Genomic DNA, 22,767 nt, shown 5'->3' with positions numbered 1-22,767 from the left:
ATTATTGAAATGTCAGAGATTAGACGTCAAAGGATGTAGGGGAAAGCGGGGTGGGGAGAAATGCCACCTTTTTCAAGAAATGTGTTTTGAAAATTCCCGCAGGTGGAACTGGCAGGGCCACCTACTGATGTTCGTGGGACTTCTCCCACCAAATGGGGTGAAACATTACTTCAACCCTACATTCATGTTTTCTTCTTCTGATTTTGAAAGAAATTAAAAGTTTGGTGGACCTCTGAAAGGATCGTGGGGCTTTAGGAACTGTGCCTAATGGGCAGTCAGCCCCGAGCCTGTATCTCACAATGTGGCGTGAAGAGGTGGTTTGGAAGAGTGGGTAGGAGGAGCAACCCTGGAGGCAGGCTGTCTGGGTGGGAGCCCTGGCTCTGCCCTTCTTTAGCTGTGCGCCCTCCGGGGGGTATATAATGTCTTTGTGACTCAGTTTGTTCCTCTAAAAAACAGGGGCAATGCCGTCACAGAATTACCGGGTTGTGGCTAAGGTTAAAAGAGCTAATATGTGCTAAAACCAATGATTGATAGCAGCATAGTTCTATCTGTGTTCGCTATTATCTTTATTAAATATTTTTAATAATAGGTACATAATTAATACATTGACTAAAATTATGGATACTCTTCTTATGACAAAATGTTATTTTTAGCAGCATCAAACCACCTTAAAAGAAGGATGTAAAATCTGGACACAATTATTCTATTTTTGAGAAAGAGTCAACAAAAACTAAACCTTTGGAGAGATGAAGCAAACTCGTGGTAATGTGTGAATGCATCTTTGTCTACATGTTATCAAAATCAGGAACCCTTTCCAGTCGAAGCATGTCACCTAGCCCAGCCTTCCGCACGGTGAAAAGAACCCTCTCTATGACACCGCTCCTTGGACACGTTGAGGAACATGGAACTGGATCTCCCATCCGGCCTCTCATTCCACCATTAATCAGACAGATCAAGTATGAGAACATTCAGCGTATGCTGACTAAAATATTCTCCCCCTGCAACCTCCATCCACTGATCCTGCTTTTGCCTCTTTGAAGCTACTTAGAACAAGACCATTTCTCTTTCAGACAACAAGCTCCCAAGTACCTTTAGATGGAGGTCAAATATCCTTCCGTCTTCTGTAGCCCAAGGCAGTATCCATTTTCTTCATCCATGCTCTATGGGGCTATTCCTTACAAACTCTTTGCCAGCCCGATCTTTCTCCACGGGGCACAACCAATGCCCCCTTAATGCTCAGCTCCCCAGGGTGAGCGTGGCTCCTCCTCTCTGCTCTGTCCAGGCAGGGAACCTGCGGCTGTCACCTCCTTTATTCTGGGTGCCTTTCTACGTGAATAGAAATAGAGATTTAAATTGCTTTTGAAATGTTTTGACAGTTGCATTGTATTGTTGGTTTACACTAAATTAGTGATGAGCTAAACTTTCTAGGTTCTTTTTATATAAAAAATTATCAAGACAAGCAGGCCAAGTGCAAGCAAGCGGGGCAGGGGGAAGGAAGCCTGTGGATGCTGTCTGCTGAGGTCAGCCTCCTGGGCACAGAGCAGGGAAAGAGTGGATTGGCAAGGTCAATTCAAAACTATCTAATAGCAATGGTTACTTTCCCATACAGAGGCATTTTACAGTACAAATCTGGCTGTGCTGCTAATGGCTTAAGACCTTCCACTGGCTCCCCATCACTGCTGGAGCAGAGCTGAAGCTTCTGGCCCGTACCGCCAGCTGCCTCTTTTGTAACCTTAGCCCTTCCTTTCCCATCAGCCTCACCCTCTCCTCTCCCCTGCCACCCACTTTATGTTTCCGTGGTAATCCCCTGAAGCACTTGTAATTCCCTACACTGAGCAGGTTTTTTCATGCTGCTGTGCCTCTGTACATACCTCTCCATCTGCCTGGGCTGCCCTTTGTCCCCTGTCCACTTTCAAAGTCTTGCTTATCCTCCCAAATCCAGCCTGCACGTCACATGCCTTATGAAGTCCGTGAAGTCTATTCTATTTGCTCAGCCCCAGCATCCCTGCAAGCAGCCTTCTTTTCTGTTATCTCCATGTGATACACAGAATTCACTGATTACACAGAATTGAGGCATTTATTTTAGAGGTGTGCCTTTCCACAGCACCGCCAGCACCACAGGGCAGTGACAGGTGTGGTCCGTCCCTGCATCCCAGTGTCCAGCTCAAAGCCTGACCAGCAAGAGGTGGCGAGCACAGTGGCCCATGAAAGGGGTTCCTGGGCTTCTCATTGAGATGCAGACGGACCCTCCTTAGAACAGTTTTAAATGACAGCTCTCGTTTTTTAAAAAGCCCACATATTCTGATTATACCTATATTTCTGCACATCAAACACGGTGAGACAGGCTAGGAGATATAGTGGAGTTGTTTTCTTTTTGTTTTTGTTATTTTGTAGTGGAGATTTATTTATTGGCAAGTATTGGATGACAACCTCATACCAAGTATCCACAGTGTGTAAAGAAACACACTGAGCGACATTCTTCAGCTGCCTCTGGCAGAGTCAAGTGCATAAAAAGCACTTTAACAGTTGGACAAGGCCCTCTTGGTTCATCTCGTCCTGAGGTCCCAGCACCAAGTCAAGCTGTTCTAAAGCCCTTTTCAAAATTGTTTTGCCAGTTGTACATAGAGATTCATTTCATGGAGTTTGGGTAAGGAGAGGATTGCACTCGACACACAGATTTCTGTGTGTGTTGGGGGAGCGTGAGGGGAAACCATAAACACGTGTATGCAGTCCAGTCTTTTTAGGACAACTCTTATTCGTGTTTCCTTGAAATAAGCTATAATGTTCAATGTCAAATCAGTTTCCAGAATTTCTGCAAGTGTAACGTGGAATTCCGCACCATCAATAAATGCCGAAAGGCAGTATTTCAAACTGAAGTTGATTGCAGATGCCACCCCCCCCCAAGAGCCTCTTTTTGATTTCTGAGGAAGGCTGGCATCCAGAACAGAATGGCTAATGCAGTGGTCCCCCCTTTCCCACAGACCCCAGTGGATGACTGAAATCTGGAATACTACTGAGCCCATCAGTACTATGGTTTTTCCTATACATACACACCTATGTTAATGTTCAACTTATGAATCAGGCACAGTAAGAGATTAACAACTATTAACCAAAAAGATACATTGTGTATGTAATGAGATGAATGAGATAAATGAGACATTACTAAGAAAAATAAAAGTCGCCTGAACACAAGCCCTGCAACACCATGATAGTCGGTGTAACAACAGAGACAGCGGCTGGGTGACTATCAGGCAGGTGGTGTGTGCAGCATGGATACTCTGGGCAAAGGAACGATTCACGTCCCGGGCAAGATGCAGCAGGATGGCTCGAGGTTTCATCACGCTCCTCTGAACCGTGTGTAATTTAAAACGTGTGAATTGTTTATTTCTGGAATTTTCCATTTAATATTTTTGCACTGCAGCTGACCTTGGGTAATGGAAACTGCAGAAAGTGAGGTTACAAATAAGGGGGGACCGCTGTATAGTAACATAATGAAGGACGCTAACTCAGTGAAACCCAGTCCAGCTAGATTAGTAAACTATACGTTTAATGCATGAAAAATACTATCACACAGATATCTAATTGGTGGTGTACATGTGCAAGGCCCAGAGTGGTTGATGAGAGGAAGCTCAGTGAGACGTGTCTCCACTTCATGAATTTGCGTGTCCTCCTTGCACCGGGGCCATGCTCATCTTCTCTGTATCGTTCCAGTTTTAGTGTATGTGCTGCCGAAGTGAGCACGAGACGTGTTTCTGCCTTCAAGGAGCCCACAGGGGCATCTGACACCTCACAGTCAACTGTTACCTAAACCAGAGAGATTTGCTGGGAAGAGCTTGGAAAGCTTTGTGGAGGGAGTGGCATTTGAGCCTGAGAAGTAGTTTCAACAAGTAGAGATGGGGGAGAATGTCATTCTTGAAAATGGGAACAATGAAGGCATAGAATGACTCATGTGGGGGTTCCCTCAGTGAAGGGTGGCCAGGTCTACAACATTAGATGCATTGGGACTGGTGATAGGGGGAGACAACTTTTGAAATATGGCTTAGGAGTCATATCTTAAGGTATTCAAATACCTGCATGAAGAATTGTAGTCAGGAAGCAGTAGGGAGCCATGAAAAAGTTTGGGCAAGGACATGGCACGATCTGATTAGTGTTTTGATGAGTGAGCATTATGGAGGACTCTTATTTTATTCTTTGACCTTTCTTCTACAAGAAGGGCCCCCCAAACCAAAATTATCTTCTGGAGGGTGGGCTCCTTATAGTACAGGCTTTCCCCACTTGGCAAGTGTTCCAGAAACCCATCTGTATCAGTGGACTAGATGGTGTTGTTGTAAGAGGCTGAGTTTGGCTTAAGTGAATTTTCTTTGAAGACTCAACGCATTTGCCCATTTCATGATGGGTGATTTATGAGTGCACCTGCCCACACCACTGAGTGTTCAGCAGTTTTTGGCCCAAACAACATGACCCCCGTGCCCCACCCTCCCTATTCACCTGAGCAACATTTTTTTGTTTGTTTCCCTGTATGAAAAAATGTCCTCAAAGGGAAATGTTTTGCTGATGAAACAATGTTTTGCTGATGAAGAGGTGAAACAAAAAATGGCAGAAGCACTAAAAGGCATCAAAATCAACAAGTTCAAAAACTGTTTTGAGCAGTGGAAAAAATGTCTCAATATGTGTATTGCATCAAATGGAGAGTATTTTGAAGGTGACTAAAGTTTAAACATGTAAGAATAAATACACAATTTTTTATAAATAAATTCCATTTTGGGGGGATCCCCTCTCTTTTCTAAACTTGGCCTTTTTTATATTTTCTAAATTTTCTAAAAATAATATGTATAATCTTTGGTTATAAGGAAAAAATTTAAAAATGCTTTCACACTAGAGGGGTGAAATACAGTTCAGAAGCATTCTTAGCCACTTTGCATCTCCTGGATAAGTCTGGGCTTCAGTCGCTTATTTGAATGAGAGGATTAGTTCAGATAAACTCAAATTCTTTACAACTCTAAGATGTCTTAGCACATTATCTGCGCCTTTCCTATTCCTACCACACCAGGGACATACCTTGTCATAGCCCCCACGGTAAGGTAACTAATTCTCGGTTATGTGTCTGCCTCTCCCCAAAGGGCCACAGCGCCTTAGAGAAAGGAATAATCTTTTATCTCATCTCTTTGGCAGGAGCATCCTGGTTTCAAGTGACAAATATATTACTCCAACTGAATTAAGCTAAAAAAGAAAAAGAAATTATTATTAGTTCCTAGCACTTTTTCTGTTTCTAAGGGTAGATCTATTTCCAATGTAGCTGGATCTAGTGTTCAGTAACGGTACCCAGCATCTGTCTCTCTCAACTCTGCTTTGTTTCTGTTGGCCTCCTCCTCAGATTGCCGACAGTCTGGCGTTCTCCCAGCTTCAGCTCCATTTAGGGAGATGTTCATCTCTTGACATTTCCACGGAGTCCCGGATTGCTTCCTTTTCATCACGCGTGCAGCACTGTGACCAGGAACTTAGAATGCACAAGTGCCCCTCCAGTGCCTGTGCTTGGTTCTGGCCCTTTGTTTCTTTTTCACTTAATATGCCTCCGAAGTTTCATATTAGAACCAATACCTCCCCTGTTCTTTTTATAATATCCCTATATTATAATATAGGGATATACCATAATTCTCTTAGCCATTCCTTTACTGATGGGTGTTTAAGTTTTATAGTGTTTTGCTACCACATCAGTAAGGGATTTCTGCTTCTGCTGACACAAAGTTTTTGCCTTTTATTAAGAAGCATCACTGGGAAACATCCTAAAGCGTAAATAAAAATAAAAATAACAAAAAAATCCAAAGTCATGGCATTGGCAAGGTACCATTTTGCAAAGTTCTGAATGCCTTACGTTTTCCCAGCAAATGGTACCCCTGTCCTCACACTCCATTCCTTCCTACTCCTGTTGCATGATAGGGGGAGGGGTATAATGTTCTTGCCTTCGGTCATTACCAACCTTAACTTCTGGAACCCTGCTGTTCCCAGAGCAGACCCTGACACTTTACATCCGATCCGATTGAACTGAACTGCTCTCAGCCACCCGGCTGACCTCTGGCATGCTGATCATGATTTGTGTATGAAACGATAGGCCTGGTGGGGCAGACCTGGGCAGATTTCTGGAACAGTGGCCGTGAAAGAGTCATCAAAATGGAATCACTTCCAGAGTTCTGAACCGGGCTCTGAACTCTCAACACACCGCTGTTCTCTTGGGAGGGGAAACTTGGGAGCTGCCCCCTCAAATACAAAAAGATTTTGGGGGCTATGACTTCTTCACAGTGGAGTTACATCATATACACATTTACCTTGCAAGAATTCTCTCATGTGTCCTTAGAAAAAGAGAATTCAAATAATGCAAAGAATGGCCCACTAGGCTTCCAGATGAGCATGTACCCAGAAGTGCCCGAAGGCACGGGAGTGCCTGAAACCAGCAGCCCATGCCAGTTGAAAACTTTGGAAAAAGTATGAGTGACTTTAAGGGTTTGATCCAAAAAGTGAAACCATTGTTCCTGGTGGCATGTGTAAGAGAGGTGATAGAAGAAAGTGAGCATTTCATTAAGAATAACTAATGAAGAATTAAAGAACCCAGTAAAATTATTTTCAGTGCAAATCACAATGAACCAGGTACTAGAACTGTACTTGGTTTTGTATTTGAAGGATTTTCAAGATTACTGTTGACTAGATATGAATTGTACCCTTAATGTGGTGGAACTTAAACCATGTTGGATATGAACCCCTGTACCTCATTTGAACTTCCCAGAGGCTCACAGAGGTAAAACAGCATGCCAAAATTCACAAGCCAATCAATAAGTGTCAAGGCCAGAATTCAAAACTATGTGGCCAGCAAGGCCTAACTAAATATAGTTATAAATAAATAAGGCTCTGTTCTTTAGTGCATCCTCATTTAAAATTCTGTTGCATACATAACTGAGAGAATGAGAACGGCTTTGGGGTGATTAACCTACTGGCTTACCCAGAACTAAAGGATTTCCCTAGACATCCACTTTTAAAATTAGGACTGTCCCAGGTAAATTGTGGTGGCCCATTACACTATTTGGGATTTGAAAGACTGAGTCACATGATATGACCATCCTATTCCACTGATCTATTTGACATTCTTCCTCTGATATTCTGTGACTGGACCCTGTTTTGGGCCATAGTCTCAAGAATAATGCCTTGAAGGTTATGCAATGGGACCTTTGGTTATGGTGTCTCTTAGACCTAAGAGAAGTCCATTGGCAACGGACTTTGAGCTCTCTACTTAGTGCAGAAGTCTTGAGCTCTATTAAAACCAATACTTTCAGAGGGAGTGGGGGTGGGGATCTGTACCGGAGAGACCTGGGGACACTGGCTTGTGTGCCATCTCGGCCTCCCCTCCTTTTGCCGCTGCCACTGCCCTGGGCATATCGTCCAACTACACAAGCTGCATGAGGTGGTGGTGGCACCACTCAGCGCCAGCAAGACTAAGACCAAGAAGCATTTCGTGCACCAGAAAGTGAAGCTATTCGGGCCAGCGAGCCGATCCTCAGCGTCCTGATATGGGGGGTTAACCACGCGATCAACGGGCTGAGCAAGGTCCTCGCCCCTGTCATGCTAACGCCAGATGACTTCAAAGCATACAGCAAGATCAAGGTGGACACTCATCTCTTCAATAAGGAGAACCCTCCCCCACCCCCAGCTGCTTTAAGTTTAAGGAGTACTGCCCCATGGTGTTTCGAAATCTTCGGGAAGGGTGTGGGATTGACCATCAGGATTACCAGAATTCAGTGACGCGCAGTGCCCCCACCAATAGCGACAGCCAGAGCCGACGCAGCCCACATTCCCTCGCCACCTCTGTCCAGCGCTTCGTCATCAAGACTGTGTCAAGTGAGGTTGTGACTGAGATGCACAGTGTCCCAAAGAAGTACCACTGTGTATGTTGGTCGTGGAGTGTCATGGCCACACCCTTCTGCCGCAGTTCCTGGCCTGACGGTGGATGGTGTGGGGGAACCCAGGTGGTGGTCACCAGGAACGTGTTCAGCCATCCGCTCACTGTGCACCGCAAGTAGGGCCGCAAGGGTTCTACTGTTGCAGAGAAGCGAGTGACAAGGAGAAGGCCAAGGACTTGCCAACATTTAAAGACAATGGCTTCCTCAAAAAAGGGCAGAAGTTGCCCATGGGAGAGGAGAGTAAAAAGAACTTTCTGGAAACACTGAAATGAGATGTAGAGTTTCTGGCCCAGCTGAAGGTCATGGACTACACAGTCTGCTGGCGGTCATCCACGACGTGGGCCGAGCAGGAGGACACGGAGGTGGAGGAGCGCGCAGAGGACGAGGAGCGGGAGAATGGCAGGTGCGTGGCAACCTGCCCTGCTCCCAGGGTGCACCTCTGGACCGCCGGCAACCTCCCTGGCTTTCCGCGGTTCTTTGCTCTCGGGAATTTGATCCCTCTGTTGATGTTTATGCCATGAAAAGCCATGAACGTGCCCCCAGGAAGGAGGTCTACTGCATGGCCGTCATTGGCATGCTCACAGCGTATGGTAGGAAGAAGAAAGCCGCCTGTGCTGCCAAAACAGTGAAACTTGGGGCGGGGCCGGGCCCGCGCCTGTGAACCCTGGGCAGTGCTCCGAACGCTTCAGTGAATTCAAGTCCAACGCCCTGATGCAGTGTAGTGGCCTTCTACCTGCAGCGAGAGCCAGAGAGTGAGACTCGGGTGGGGGACTGGAACGGGCGAGGGTGTCTTTGGGCTAGATGGGAAGGGTGGGAGCAGAGCTGGGTGGGGAGGGCTTTAGCAGTGAGACTGCACCCTGGACGCTGAGAGAGGCTCTAGGGAGAGGGGATGTGCGGCGTGCGCCTGCTCAGAGGATGTAGCCTCACCTCCTGCTACCTTTCATTTTCTCACCATTTGACCCAGGGTTTCCTTTTTGGTACTTTGTAGCCTTTTAAAATACCTTGGGGCCAAAGGTGACTGTGGGTTTATTTGGGTTTTTCTGAAGTTTTGTTGCTCCAGGTCTGCTGTTTATAATTATGTATGGCATGCCCTACCCACCTTCCCCATCCCTGCCCCGAGTCCCCTTCATCACAGAGGCACCCGGCAGACCCTGCCAAGGGTCTTTTCAGAGCGAGTGCCCTGACACCGGGGGAGAGGAGGTCAGACACCTCAGTCTGCTGCGTTAGCTTATTAATTTCATGAAGCATTGTGCACAACTCCCTTCACCTTTCCTCTCGGCTCCCCATGATCCCTTCCTCTGAATGCTGCCCTCCTGCCGGGACACTCCAGCTCAACATCAGTCATCTTGGAGCACAAGCACAGGGCTCAGAGGGGTGCAGGCTCACCCTCACAGATGGGGAGGGGTGGGGGCTGCTTCGGGGCTCCGGACAGCGGCTTCTCAGAGAACCCTTGGTTATCACAAGCCCCTGCGCTGTCTTGGCCCCTGGATGTCTTCTCTATAAAACCTGCCTCCCACTTTGTCAAGAAGAACTAGAAAGGACTCTTGTGCTTGAATGGCTTTGTTTCCTTGGAGAAACCCCAGAAGCTGAAGCTGCTGAGTATCCAATGAGGGCTCGTGCCCTCCGTCCATTTACTTCCTTCTGACCTTCTCCCAGGAACCCTCACCTGTAGGTGAGCTTTCAGCTGGGGGCACATCTCCAGGCACCTGGGGGCACATCTCCAGGCACCTGGGGTGCTCCTTGCAGAGATTGCTCTGGGAGCCACCACTTCCTGTTGTAGGTAATCTGACTCCCTGTGCCTGTCTTTTGTCACCTGGACTTCACAGCCAGCAGGGAGCGATGCCTCCTACCTTGGAGTGTGGCGCCCAAGCCTGAGGTGGTTTCTGGATCATATGAGGATGTGACCCAGGAAATCCACTTTGGAGGTTTGAGGTAGGGATTGGACCTGAGCCCAGCCTCTGGGCTGTTTTTCCTTGATGCCTCTCCTAGACTTTTAGCACATCCGCCACCCACAGGCTTCCTCAGGAGTGGCTTCCTGCAGCTTCTCTCAGGATCTCTGCCCACCTTCTGAGCCTGGCTGTCCCAGCCTCAGAACTGAACTGCAAGTCATTCTGTGATGACATCTGAGCAGTCTGGTCTGGCTAGGAGAGAAAACAGCCTGGCGTTGGGGGACGTACATTCCTGTATCTTCTCAACCCCTCACCAGGGACTGGGGATTTAGGATGAGATGCGATAAAACCCCACAGATGTGAAAAGAGTTTGTGGAAGCATTTTGAATGAGTGGATTGGTTTCCTATGGCTCCCTCCAAACCCAGCCAAGCTCAGCTTCTGGAGCAGGAACTGGCATGGTGTCTGTGCCTGACTCGTAGCATTTTGGTCAGGAAGGAAAGGAGACACTATTTTTGGACTCCTGGGGCTGCTGGGGCCCTTCTGGAAGATGGTTCAGAAAACTGTCCTTGCCCCAAGAAGGGACCGCAGGCAGCTAAGAACATCAGCAGTAAGAGCATGAGATGACTTGGAGAAGGACTTGAACCCAAGTGGCGCATGGAGAAAACAAAATTGACTTAGGAAGGGATTATATAGGAATAATGTTTGGACGTGATTTCCGCACCTTCTAATCAAGAATGACAATTTGGATCTGCTCATAGGCCTGGCATCTCCAAAGGTTGGCAGGTGTCCTCTGGCAACCCATGGCCCCTGCGGCCCTGGGGCTCCCACCGGCTTCCTGCATTTGGTCTGCTGATCCTGTTGCCATAACGTGTATGAGTAACCCAGTCCTATCAGTTAAAGGTGAGCTACCAGGTGTCTAACTTCTTTAACATTGAGTTTTGTGGTTTTGTGGGGTGTTTTTTTTTTGTACATTGTTTAGAGGTAGCATCTTGTTTCAAATGTTCTTTGTGTTTCTGACAATGTTGTTGATTGGGTCAGAATATTTGAACTGAGGTTTGGTGAATTAAAAAAAATTTTTTAAAGGTCTTTCTGTGTGCTATTTTCAAAATCTTGGGTTTGGCCCTCTAAGTTCTTTTGGCATTCAGACATTTAAAACCTATTCATCTTGGCTTATACAAGTTTTCTATCTCTTTTTTTTTTAAATAAAGGTGAAGATATTATTTTTGGTTTGCAGTCTGAATGTAGAGAAAGTGAACTGACCCCCAAGCTTTTGTCTGCCTCCTTTTTTTCCGAGTCCCACCATTCCCCTTCTGAGCAGTAGAAGGCATCTGAGGGCAAGTAACTACCCTCAACCTTACTCTCTGCGGCCGTGAAACTCGCAGGCTTGTGGCACCCTAGCATGATTCTGGGTCCTGAGAACAAAGGTGTAAGAACAGGACATGGCTGCCTGGGTGAGGTCTGGAGGGGGATGAAGGGCAAAATTCGCCTCCCAGTCCCTCCACTACTACCTAACCAGTCACAGCTTCTCCCGTCCCGCCCTTGTTCTGAAACTGGTTCCCCAGCCAAAGCGAAGGGTTGTCTGGAAACACCACTGAGACCACGAGATGAAGGCCTCTGGCCCTTGTTCCTATTCCTGAACCACTGGTCTCATCCTCCGAGTCTGAGCTCCTTCCCTGAGCCCCACGGTGGGGGTTCAGGGCAGGGCTGGGAAGCCAGCAGCTCCAGGAGCATGGACTGAGGTGTTCCATCTCTCCTTATCTTGCTCAGTGGTTACTGGTCTGTGGCAGGTGCCACAAGTTGCCCCTGTGGCTCTTCTCAGTGGCACTCCCTAAATTCCCACCACAGGCAGCTCTTCCTACTTCACTTGTTTCTCTTGCCTGTGCTCAAGGTGGTACTCAGGGCTCAGGACTAGAGACTCCTGCGCTGGAGACTTCCGCCTCTTTGCACTCTGCCAGGGTCTTCCCTTGGAAGGTGGACCAAAAACCCAGGACTTCTCTCAGTAGCCAGTCCCACTTCCACAACTCTCTTTACCAGTTCAAGTTGGGGGAGAAAAAACTTCAGCTCTCCCCAGCATTTGAGCTACTCGTGTTTTAAGGGCCGAAGTCTGTAAACAACCCTCAGAGCCCTGGCCTTAGACTGGTGGCTCCAAGTCCAGGGACTTCACCTCCTTCTGGAAGAAATGTGTGGAGGAGGAGTCCACTCTGAGCACAGGAATCAAAGGGAAAGCATTCAAATAAGTGCCCCCAAATGTACCAGCCATCTGCAGGGGGCAGTGATACAGCCCCAGCCTTCCTCTGCGATGCGCCACTTGTGAAGACAGCCTCTGAAGGGCGCTGAGATCCTTCAGAGGTGGAGAGGAATCTTCCAGAGGAGCCCCTTCCCCTTACTCAGAGCCAGTCCGTGAGGAGGTAGGAACCAACAACCTTCAGGGGACAGCCCGGTGCTGCTCAGCACGCCGGAGCACCGGGTCAGATCATGACGATCAAAACACGTGAATTAAGTACAGATTCAATTTGGGAGGGGGGCAGGATAAACTATCACCCCACCATACGTGTGTGACTTCCCCATTTCCCACTGCAGTTTCCATTTTTTAAATAGCAATTTTCAGCCCCCTGTGCTTATCTAATGTCTCCTCAGAACAGTGTGAGACCCTGTTACTGTTTTAACATGCATGCGTGTTAAGATGAATCTCCATCCCAAGGAAAATAAAACTCAAAAAACTTTGTGTACAAAAAATAAATACATAAATAAATAAATAAATAAAATACTTTGATAACACAAGTAATCACTGGCCGATGTTTCCATGATTTGCTAGAGATTGTGTATGGTAAGAATGTGAGCAAAGCCAGAGATAGAGTGTCTTGTTGCAATACCATACCTTTCCCCAGGAAAGGGGAAACTTAAGCAGATGAGAAATGTGATGGATAAGAAATTCTCCAAAGAAGTTATACAAATGGCCCATAAGCACATAAAAAGTTGTTCAACATCATCAGCGATCAGGGAAATGCAAAGCAAAACCATAATGAGATACCACTTCACACCCACTAGGATGACTATAATTAAAAAACCTGGACAATAACAAGGGTCGACAAGGATGTGGACAAATTGCAACCTTCATACATTGCCGGGGGGAATGTAAAACAAGGCAGCCACTTCAGCAAATAGTCTGGCAACTCCTCAAATTGTTAAACATAGAGTTGACACGTGAGCCAGCACTCCCACTTCTAGTATACACCCAAGAAGAGAAGTGGAAACGTGTCCACACAAAAACTCGCTCATGAATGTTCTGAGCAACACTGTCTGCAACAGCCAAAAGGTAGAGACAACCCAAATGTCCACCAAAACTGGATAAAGAAAATGTGGTATTTCCATACACTAGAACATCGTCGTCCATACAAGGAGATAAAGTACTGATGCGTGCTACAACGTGGACGAGCCTTGAAATGTTATGCTAACTGAAAGAAGCCAGACACAAAAGGCCCGTATTATAATAGTCCATTCATATGAAATATCCAGAATAGGCAAGTCTGTAGAGACAGGAAGTAGATTAGTAGTTGCTAGGGGCTGACGGATGGGGGTATTTGGGGGTGATGGCCAAGGAGTGTGGGCTTTTGGGGGGTAATGAAAATATTCTAAATTTGATTTTGGTGCAGGATCTACAGCACAATTCTGTGAATACAGTAAAACCCATTAAACTGTATATGTTGAATGGGTGAATTTTATGATATGTGAATTATACTCCAATAAAGACTTATTTTTTAAAAAAGACATAAAGAAAGGAGAGATTGTTCTAAGCCTTGCTTCTGTCTCACAGCACCACCAAAACCACATTGCAAACCTCCTGACTCCACAAGGTTGCATCAGATTCAGGCTCAGCAAATCCCCATCTCATCTGCCCCTCCCTCCACGTCAGCTAGGGAAGTTGCCAAGGTTCGACGTTCTTTTTACTGTGGAGCAAAAGTAAGTGACAGGATCACTTCTCCTAGCCCAGGCAACGGCAAGCCTAAAAAGGACTTGGGTTGCTGAGGCTTTATCATTTTTCAGAATTTGGGTTGGCTATAGGAATCTGTTCAAAGAACTCTGTCCCATTCAATAAGAAGGAGAGTTTATTTATCAGTTTTAAATAATGCTTATTCCATTAATAGGCATTCCATTAATGCCTATTCCCTGGAAGCTAGCAAGGAAAGAAGTCTGGTCAATAAAATGCTCTGATGCCTGTTTGTTGTTGTTTGTTTGTTTTTAATAGAATTCAAATTCCTTCCTTGGGACTCAACTAACAGGAAATTTCAGGCAGGACTCAAGATATACCTGCAAAAACACTATGTCCAATAAAGGGTGTGCTAAGCAACTTGACACTATGAAGACATCTTCACGGACTCATTAAACCTACTTAAGAGAAAAAGTTGATTTTAAAGTTCACCAGACACACAAGGATGAACAAAGCTAGTAAATACAACTGCCCTTCCACAGCAAGGTCTTGTCTGGAAACAGAGCTCAGAGCTGGGAGTTAGATCTTGGTGTTGGAAGTATTTGGAAAAAAAACAAAACAAAAAAAAACCCAATTTGATTAAAAGGATTAAAATGTTAAAAATTGATAGTGTCTCTAAAACCACTTAAGTTCCTCTTTTCACTTATGCAGAATGACTTTTCTATTAAAAACTTCAGGTTAATGAACATTGTTCTGTTTACTACATTTTTTAAAACAAATATTGCATCCACAGGCCCAGGAGGGTTCCGTGCATAGCTGTTAGAAGCACGGGCCGCGGAACAGACTCTCCCGGTTTGAATCCTGGTTTTAACATTTACTTAGGTCTTAAACTCTCTGTGCCTCATTTCCTCCCCTAGGTAATGAGTGTGCAATAGTAACTGCTTTATAGGTTATTGTGAAAGTTAAGTTGATACACGTAAGGCAGTTAGAATAGGTCAAGTGCGATGTGCATTAGCTTTATTGCCATCACTTAGCCAACTAGGCATTGGGCCTAAAACTACAAATTAATCTTAACAACTCAACCTCGCTTTGTTGCACTACTGGAAATTTCTATTTGTAAAAGAACCCAATTGTTAATCCATGGGTAGGTTAAACTTAATGCTTTCTCAGCTGAATTCTAATATGAAGAAAGGTGTCCATGTCCACGTGGATTAAGGAATGGAATAGGTCATCAGGACTGAGTTTGAGAATAGTGTTTTAGACAGGGAAGTGTTTACAGAATCCCACAGATGATTTTTTTCCCAAACTTACTTAAAAAGAGCACCTAGGATTAGCTTTGAGAGACCCTCATGTCTCCACCATTTTTGAGGGAGTTTGTATCATGTGTGAATCTACTAACGTAAGCATAAATCAAAATTGCCAGGCTCATAATGGGACAGAGGAATTAAAATAATTGCTTCCTGTTAGAATAGCTTTTTAAAGTTTTACATATTGTATAATTTCACAACTGCTGTTAGACCCAAGTGCTTTTTTTATGATGCAAGTACAAACAGGTTCAACTTACTAGGATTTTATTTTCAGTTTTCCTGAAAAAACATTCCCAACGTGGCTGACTCCCTTTAATAAAAGCAAACATTTCACACACCAGCATGAACAGAGAAGTGAGCAGTGAGCAGGGAAGGAAAGCATTTGATAACTGACTTAGCTAGGGGTCCCAGGACCACACTCTGTTAAAGCCCTCTTTGCACTTCACAGTGCGGTAATATTTCAGGATGGAAGGGATGTTGTCAATATCACAGCTCCTGCAAGTGCCCTTCTGCTTGTTCTGTCTGGTCTGCTCACACTGAATATGGGGTGAGCCAGTTGTTCATGCTGTAAGTTTGAAATACTCCCATTTAAAAATATGGAAATATCTTTGGTTCATAATAACCCTGGCTGGGCTCCATCAAAACTCTGTTTATACACACCAAAATTTGACTTTCATATTTCATATAGCATGAAATGTCATTCTTCTTTGGAATATTTTTAACCATTTGAAAATGTAAAAACCATTCTTAGCCCTAGCCAGTGTAGCTCAGTTGGTTGGAACATTGTCCCATAGACAGAAGGGTCGAGGGTTCAACTCCTGGTCAGAGCACATACCTGGGTTGTGGGTTTGGTCCCCTGTCGGGGCACATACGAGACACAATCAATGTTTCTTTCTCACACTGGTATTTCTCTTCTTCTCTCTCTCCCTCCCTTCCTCTCTCTCTCTAAAATCAATAAGCATGTCCTTGGGTGAGGATAAAAAATAAAACAAACAAGCCACTCCTAGATTGGGCTAAGCCATATTTTGTTGATCTTTGGTCTAGATTTAAGATAGTAAATGTTAACAATGAAGATTAAACTTCAAAATGAGCCATGTCTGTAGTTGCTACATTGTGAATAGCACCAAGAGAGACAAAGAGAGAGGGAAAATATTCTGCTCTTCAAAAGCTATTACTCAGCAAAGAAGCTGCTCATGTTATTGATGAACAAGTGAAGTTCTGGCACGTGGTGCTGAAGCTGAAAGGGCTTCATTTCATATGTCTCATTTAAATAATTTCACTGTATGTCACATGTCGGATCTAGTGATAATAAATGTACTGGGAAAAGAATGAACAGATTAAGATGCAATCCCATTTGGCAAATCATGCTTGAATTATACCTCTAAGTTGGCTATGAATCCAAGATTTTGGCAAAAATCAAGCAATCATTCTGTGAGAATCGATTGCCTCTATGAAATTTACTGGAGAAAGTATGGGTACTTGATGTTGCTTATGAATTGCGACCTCCTGCTTGAAGGCATCGGCCTCAGGTCACCCCCATTCATTCCCAAGTCTGCACGGGACACGGTAGGAAGCTAAAGGCAACAATAATTAGCGCTTAAAACTCCTAAGCACTAGTGAGGAAAGTACTGAAGTTTTAGTGGTGCTGAAAAGTGTGGGCAGAGAGGTTCTGGGATGCTCAGCCCACCGACAAGCACCAGCCCTCAGAGAGATGAACTATTGCACAAACTTCTTCACATGTGTTTAAGCAGAATTTGCTGAGTTCCACAGTCAAAGGCTTATTTCCCAAGCTGCCCCAACCTAGAGCCTAAGGAAAACCTGAACCAAGCCAAGTCTCTTGGTGCAGTGCCACAGAAACAATGCCGTTGGGCAGAATAAGCTTCCCAAGTTGCTTATTGTGTTTTGCGGGCTGATGTGAAAGGACATCTTCCTGGCAAACCAGAGTTTCTGATCTGAGGAGCATCCTCTCTAATCTGATCGGAAAGTACTTGGATTCCTTTGAGAGGCACACTGCTAGGACTTTGCATCCCAGCAGCTCTACTGGCCCAGCACCGAGGGCCCTTTGCTCCCTGCTCCCACAAATTCAACATAATCGTGACTCAGCTTTTCCAGGTCTCTGCTTCTGCAGCGCCTGTGCTTCTCCTCCCTCCCTCGAAGCTCTGCTTACTCCCAGATGCCATTGCCTCATGGCAGCTGATAAATGACTTTTCTGGGTTTGCTGTTTTTCAGCTTCTGCTGCCAACACTGAGTTCCTTTCTGTCTCACATTTAAATTGCTGCCTTCTCCAGATGTGGAGCAGCTGCCTGGCCCTCTTCACAGCAATCTGTACTGGGCTGGTGAAAAGACCTAGTTCTGGATGTGCAGACACAGCAGCCCTGAAGCTTCCCCGTTGTCCTTCCCACTGCCCTCAGGTGAGGGTGGGCAAAGCTCAGGGCGGTCCTTAGGCTCTCTCACCACTCGCAGCACAATGAGTTCTGACTCGTAATATCTTCTTGTCAAAAAATGGACACATGCTTTTTAATCATTCCCCTTTCCCCTTCTTTTGTCTCTTTCTACCTCTTCTTTTCCTCTTAGACTCCAACTAAAATAAAATAGGACCCTTCCCAAGACTGTGACAGCAGGGAATATTGCTAGTGATGCAGTTTACTATATTTTTATTTTGAAATACATTTAGAGTTACAGAAAAATTACAGAGTAGTACAGGTAGTTCTTGTATGCTTCTCACCCACCTTCCCTTAGGTTACTATCTTATATAACTATGGTACACCTATCAAAACTAAGAAACTATTGACTTCATTAGGATTCCATTAGTTTTTAGACCGATGTCTTTTTTGTGTCACATGAATTGTGGGAATCAAGGATCCCGCATTTCATTTAGTTGTCATGGCTGTATTAGTGTTCTGTGCTGCCTACAAATGACCACACACTTAGAGGCTCAAAACAACACGTTCATTATCTCACTGGAGTCTCCTTGGAGTCATGAAGCTGGGTCCCCTGCTTCGGGTCTCACAGGCTGCAGTGAAGGTGTCCCCTGGGTCCCCATCTGGAGGTTCACCTGGGAAAGGATGCTCTTCTACGCTCCCTCAGGTTGTTAGCAGAGTTAATTGATCTCTTTGGGGTGTAGTATTCATGACATCTTACATCTTCAAAGCCAAAAAAGGAGAGAGACTCTATTGCAAGACAGAAACCGAATTCTTACGTAATCACACGGACACAGTCAGAATCACAGACCTTCCACCTCTTGCACCATTTTTTATACTTAAGCATTTTATAAAAAATATTTTATTGTTTTAAAATTGCATATGTACCAAGTTTCTGGTGTTTTATTGATGAAATAGATTTTCTCTTGAGGGGTGACGAGAGATGGCCTAGCCTGTGAACCCTGACCCAATATGTAACATTGTGTTTGTTCAAAACTATTCAAAGTTCTAAACAACTGAATAATAAGCAAAAGGTGGCATGGAACATATTAGTAGATTGGAAAACAAACCTGAGGGTTATTCCTGAAAGCACCAAAGCGGGTCCCGTGCCTTTGTCTATGAAAATAAGGAATTCCTTAGGTGAAGCCATACTTTGAGCCCACTGCTCCACTATTGATCTCATTTGGGTGGTGTGATGGGGGAACCAATCCTTGACTTCCCATTAGGCCACACCCCTGACCTTTACAAACCAGAGTTGGAGCTTGAAGCTGAAAGGGGACATTGAACATACATTCTCAGAGTGGAATTAATTAAAGGTCAGGCCTACATTAACTTTAGAATTATGGCTATAGATTAAATGCACATGATACCCCTGTTGCTAGATCTTTCTCTCTTTTTTTTTGTCATGATGACTGAAAATCAGAATATCATTAGCAGTTAGTATTGACTCTGTTGTGCTGAAGGAACAAATTCTGGATATTACACAGAACCAAGAGCTCTCTGTTCAGTGTTCTTTGTAGAGAAAGGAAACATGTTCCTGTGAAGGCTAAAACAAAACAAAACAGAAACAAAATAATCTGATATATTGACATTATTTTGCACAATAGAGCCACTCTATAGAAGTCACCATTACAATCCCATTGACAACCTATTTAAATAATTGGATGTAAATTATCATGATGACAGGTGGAGCATGAGTAAAAGAAACAGATGTCATTTGTCATAAAATAATGTAAAAAAATAAAATAAGCAAAATTGAAGTACAGTTGGAAGAAGCAGAAACACTTCACATGGAAAAATCATTAACACCATGTATCAAAGGAAGCGTAGCTCCACAATAAACTGTTGGTTAATACAAACTTACTGTAAATGATACAGGCTACAACAATTGGTAACCCTGAAGCTAGCTGAAAGTTACTTTCATGATAAACTGGAAATTTCACCCACTTTTCATATTTTGGAACATCTTTAAGTTTGGGGGAATTCAAGTTAGTTTTGTTTTATACCTTTAAAAAAGTGTGAAATATGCCTAGAGGTTATAACAAAAATTACCATCCATCTTGAAGCCCTGAACTTTTTACATAAATGTAAAAGCAATTCTAAATTATCATGCTTGATTCAACTGAGTTCAGTAGTTCTATTGAGCATTGCTGGGTACCATGTGGGAATTTCACACATATTCCTTCATGCAGTTTTCACAGTGGTCCAAAAGAGTGATTATTCAGTAAGTCAGGCCTATTTTGGTCCCAATGGAGGCTACTCAACTCAAATTATCTTAGTCAAAATAAGCAGGTGTATTTGTTGGAAGGCTGTTAGAATAACTCACAGGAACACCAGACAAGCCTTAGGAAGCAGGTAGTTCAGGGAAACTTGACACAGAGACTAAGAATTTGACACACTAGGTCTCCTCCCCAACTCTCTGTCACTCTCCAAATCTTCTCCACATGGGAGGCGATGTGGCCGCTAGCACCTCTGGGTTTATATACAGTGCTGGCACTCCCTAACTGAGAAGGGAAAGGTCCTGGGGCTGCTCTGGGGCTGTGCTCAGCCCGGGGCCCCTGCCTACCCGTAAGGTACAGAAGAAGGGAACTGCTAGACGAATAAAGAGATATGAACCTACATCTTCTGACTCCAAGGCTAGGATTCTTTTGGTGTGTCCAGTACACAGCTCTTTCACGGAGTTGGCCCACCGTTGTATCTTAGCCCAGAGAACTGGTAAAAGGCTATTTCAAGTAAAAGCGCTGTGCAGGCTGACACTCTCGGAAGCCCCTTGGCCCCCCTCAGAAGGACCACTCAACCAGCCTCTGATTCCACAGCTTCTCCAGGTCACTGTTCTCATAGTGTCGTCTGAATTGCATTTGGGGCAAGGGAGAAGAGATGTGATTTTATTACCTTAAATAAATACCTACATTTTTTAAACTAAATACATTAATCCATAGCATTCTTCTAAAACAAGAATGACATAAGGGAGGAAGGGTAGGAAATTTGATTTATACTTTCATAGGAGTTACTTTACTGCTGAAAGGGGTAATAACAATAACATGTGCTAGAGAAGAAACTTAATGGTTATATCAATTATTCCCCAATTAATGTATAATTTATTTCTTAACAATTTAATAGAAAACTTACACAATTTTAGGGGACAAGGCAGGGAGCTTAATAAAATAATTCACTAATTAGTCTGGAAGAGCAAGTGGGGACGAAAGTTCCACGTTATAATCTGTAATTGAACTGCTTCTCATAGGGGCTCATTGGTGGGGACTCACAAGGATTTATTATGATTTATTTATTATAATTTATTATATTAATTACTAGGAGAGACCCTTGCCAGCTAAGATTATGGACCATGGAGGAAGCATCACAAACCAATAGAAAAATAGATAAATTACTCAATAAACAATGTTAGAAAAAATGGTGTATACAACAATATTTTTAAAGTATTAACTGATTTTCATACCTAATATTTTCCCCTCTTAGTCCTCTACCATTCAAGCAAGACCATTCTGGGCACAGGATACAAAGTAGAAAATATTCTGGATTTAAAGCCTAGAGCCCATATAAAAAAGAAAGAACTCTGAATAAACGAAACATCGGGGAAGAAAAGTACCAAGGCCTAATTAAAAACCCTCCACCGGAGTTAGAGCTAAGTGATCTCACAGAGGAATTTCAAGGGTGAGATTCACCCCCCGGGAATTTGTGTGCAGTGAAATGGGAGAACCCGTGAGCTAGAACAGGCTCCCGCCTGGCTGCAAAGTAGAATCACTCCCAGAGGTGTGTAGGGTGAGAGGCAGGGAGGGAAGCCCAGGCAGCTGAATTTTCTTTTCAAGCTTCCAATTGTGATTTTAACGATTAGTCAGAGTTGGGAACTTCTGATAAAGTCTATTTCCTTGCCCACTGACCATGTAAAACATTTTATTCATAATGTGGGTGATTTTTTAAAAGATTTTATTTATTTTTAGAGAGAGGGGAAGGGAAGGAGAAGAGAGAGAGAGAAACATCAATGTGTGGTTGCCTCTAGTGTGCCCCCCACTGAGGACCTGGCCTGCAACCCAGGCACGTGCCCTGACTGGGAACCAAACTGGCAGTCCTTTGGTTTGCAGGCCCGTGCTCAATCTACTGAGCTATACCAGCCAGGGCATTTTTAAGAAGAATATGACCCAGAGGTGGTTGTCTCCCCAATACACCTAATTTCCTTATTTCCTACATTTCCTATAAAAAATTAAAAGGTTGGGTGAGTTTGAAGGCCTGTATGTAAGGCAATGATCTGCAGAATGTGGCCCCTGGACCAGCAGCCTCAGCAGCACCTGGGAACTTGTTAGAAATGTGAATTTGGTGTCCTACTCTAGACCTCTGCATGAAGAATTGCAGGTGTGGAGGAGGGTTAGCAATCTGTAATTGAACAGGTAGTCTTGAAGATCCCTCCCTTTTGAGAACCAATGAATCTCTTCAATGGAACTTTAAAAACTACTCATACCTGGGACACATCCCCAGATTTTGATTTAATTAGCCAGGTGTGTGGTTCTTAAATTGTTAATGTAATGTACGGCAAAGTTTGAGATCTTTGAGAACTTCCCCCTGTCCAGAGCAGAATTGTCTTTCCTAACTAAAAGTGAAGAAGAGAAAAACGTGTGTGGAGGGTTTTAAATGCAGAAAAGACAGTGTTTTAAAAAATAGGTGGATTTCGAGGTTCAAATGTAAGCTTGTTTTAGCAGTGCAGATAACAATTTTGGCCAATATTATGATTTTTATTACAATGGGATTATTGTCCCGTTTATCTTCAGGACACTAAGATTACCCCTATCATTGTCATTGTATTTCTAGAATTTGATGGTTGAGAAAATATTATAAGATTAGAAAATTAATTTGATTAACATTTTAAATAAGTATGCATTTTACTCTTTACTGATGCACCTAATACATTTGCAAAATACTAATATGTATGTAGAAATATTACTTTTCCAGAAAATGCTTAGTTTCCATGAAAATTCTCTTACCATACTTTCAGGAAGCCTCAGGCCCATTAAGGATTTTACACTTTTGTCTAAAAGAGATGGAAAGAGAGAGAGAGAGAGATTACACTGATTTTTTTCTTCTTTTTTACTGCTTATCATTCTATGATGGGACTGCCTAGATTTATCAAATGCTTTCAGAAGGTTTGGGACCCACTAGTAAATTAAGTGAGGCCCACCATATTATATTTAACTTTTTTTTGCTAACTTACCATCAATTTATGGTGCTATGGTATTCTCTAAAAATTATTATATTAATTTATTATG

General features: G+C 44.0%; 1 long non-coding RNA gene, 1 other non-coding gene and 1 pseudogene across 2 annotated transcripts; 1 reads left to right on the top strand and 2 right to left on the bottom strand.

The window, feature by feature from the left end:
- The first annotated feature begins 825 nt into the window (after window positions 1–825).
- LOC112307350 (phosphatidylinositol 5-phosphate 4-kinase type-2 beta pseudogene) lies at window positions 826–8,702 on the top strand (annotated as a pseudogene).
- Window positions 3,635–3,741, bottom strand: LOC112307419 (U6 spliceosomal RNA). Its single transcript, XR_002975047.2, has one exon. It is a non-coding gene; the product is annotated as a U6 spliceosomal RNA (small nuclear RNA).
- Window positions 8,703–17,758: 9,056 nt separating the features above from the next.
- LOC123480065 (uncharacterized) lies at window positions 17,759–22,534 on the bottom strand. The gene is made up of 3 exons (XR_006655929.2): window positions 22,486–22,534; window positions 18,562–18,759; window positions 17,759–18,241 (listed from the first exon to the last, which is right to left on the bottom strand). It is a non-coding gene; the product is annotated as an uncharacterized lncRNA (long non-coding RNA).
- Window positions 22,535–22,767: the final 233 nt, after the last annotated feature.

This window comes from Desmodus rotundus, chromosome 4, assembly GCF_022682495.2.
Source record: "Desmodus rotundus isolate HL8 chromosome 4, HLdesRot8A.1, whole genome shotgun sequence".
NCBI lineage: Eukaryota > Metazoa > Chordata > Mammalia > Chiroptera > Phyllostomidae > Desmodus > Desmodus rotundus.
Note: the sequence above shows the minus strand (reverse complement) of the source record. Positions and strands in the feature narration are given on the sequence as shown.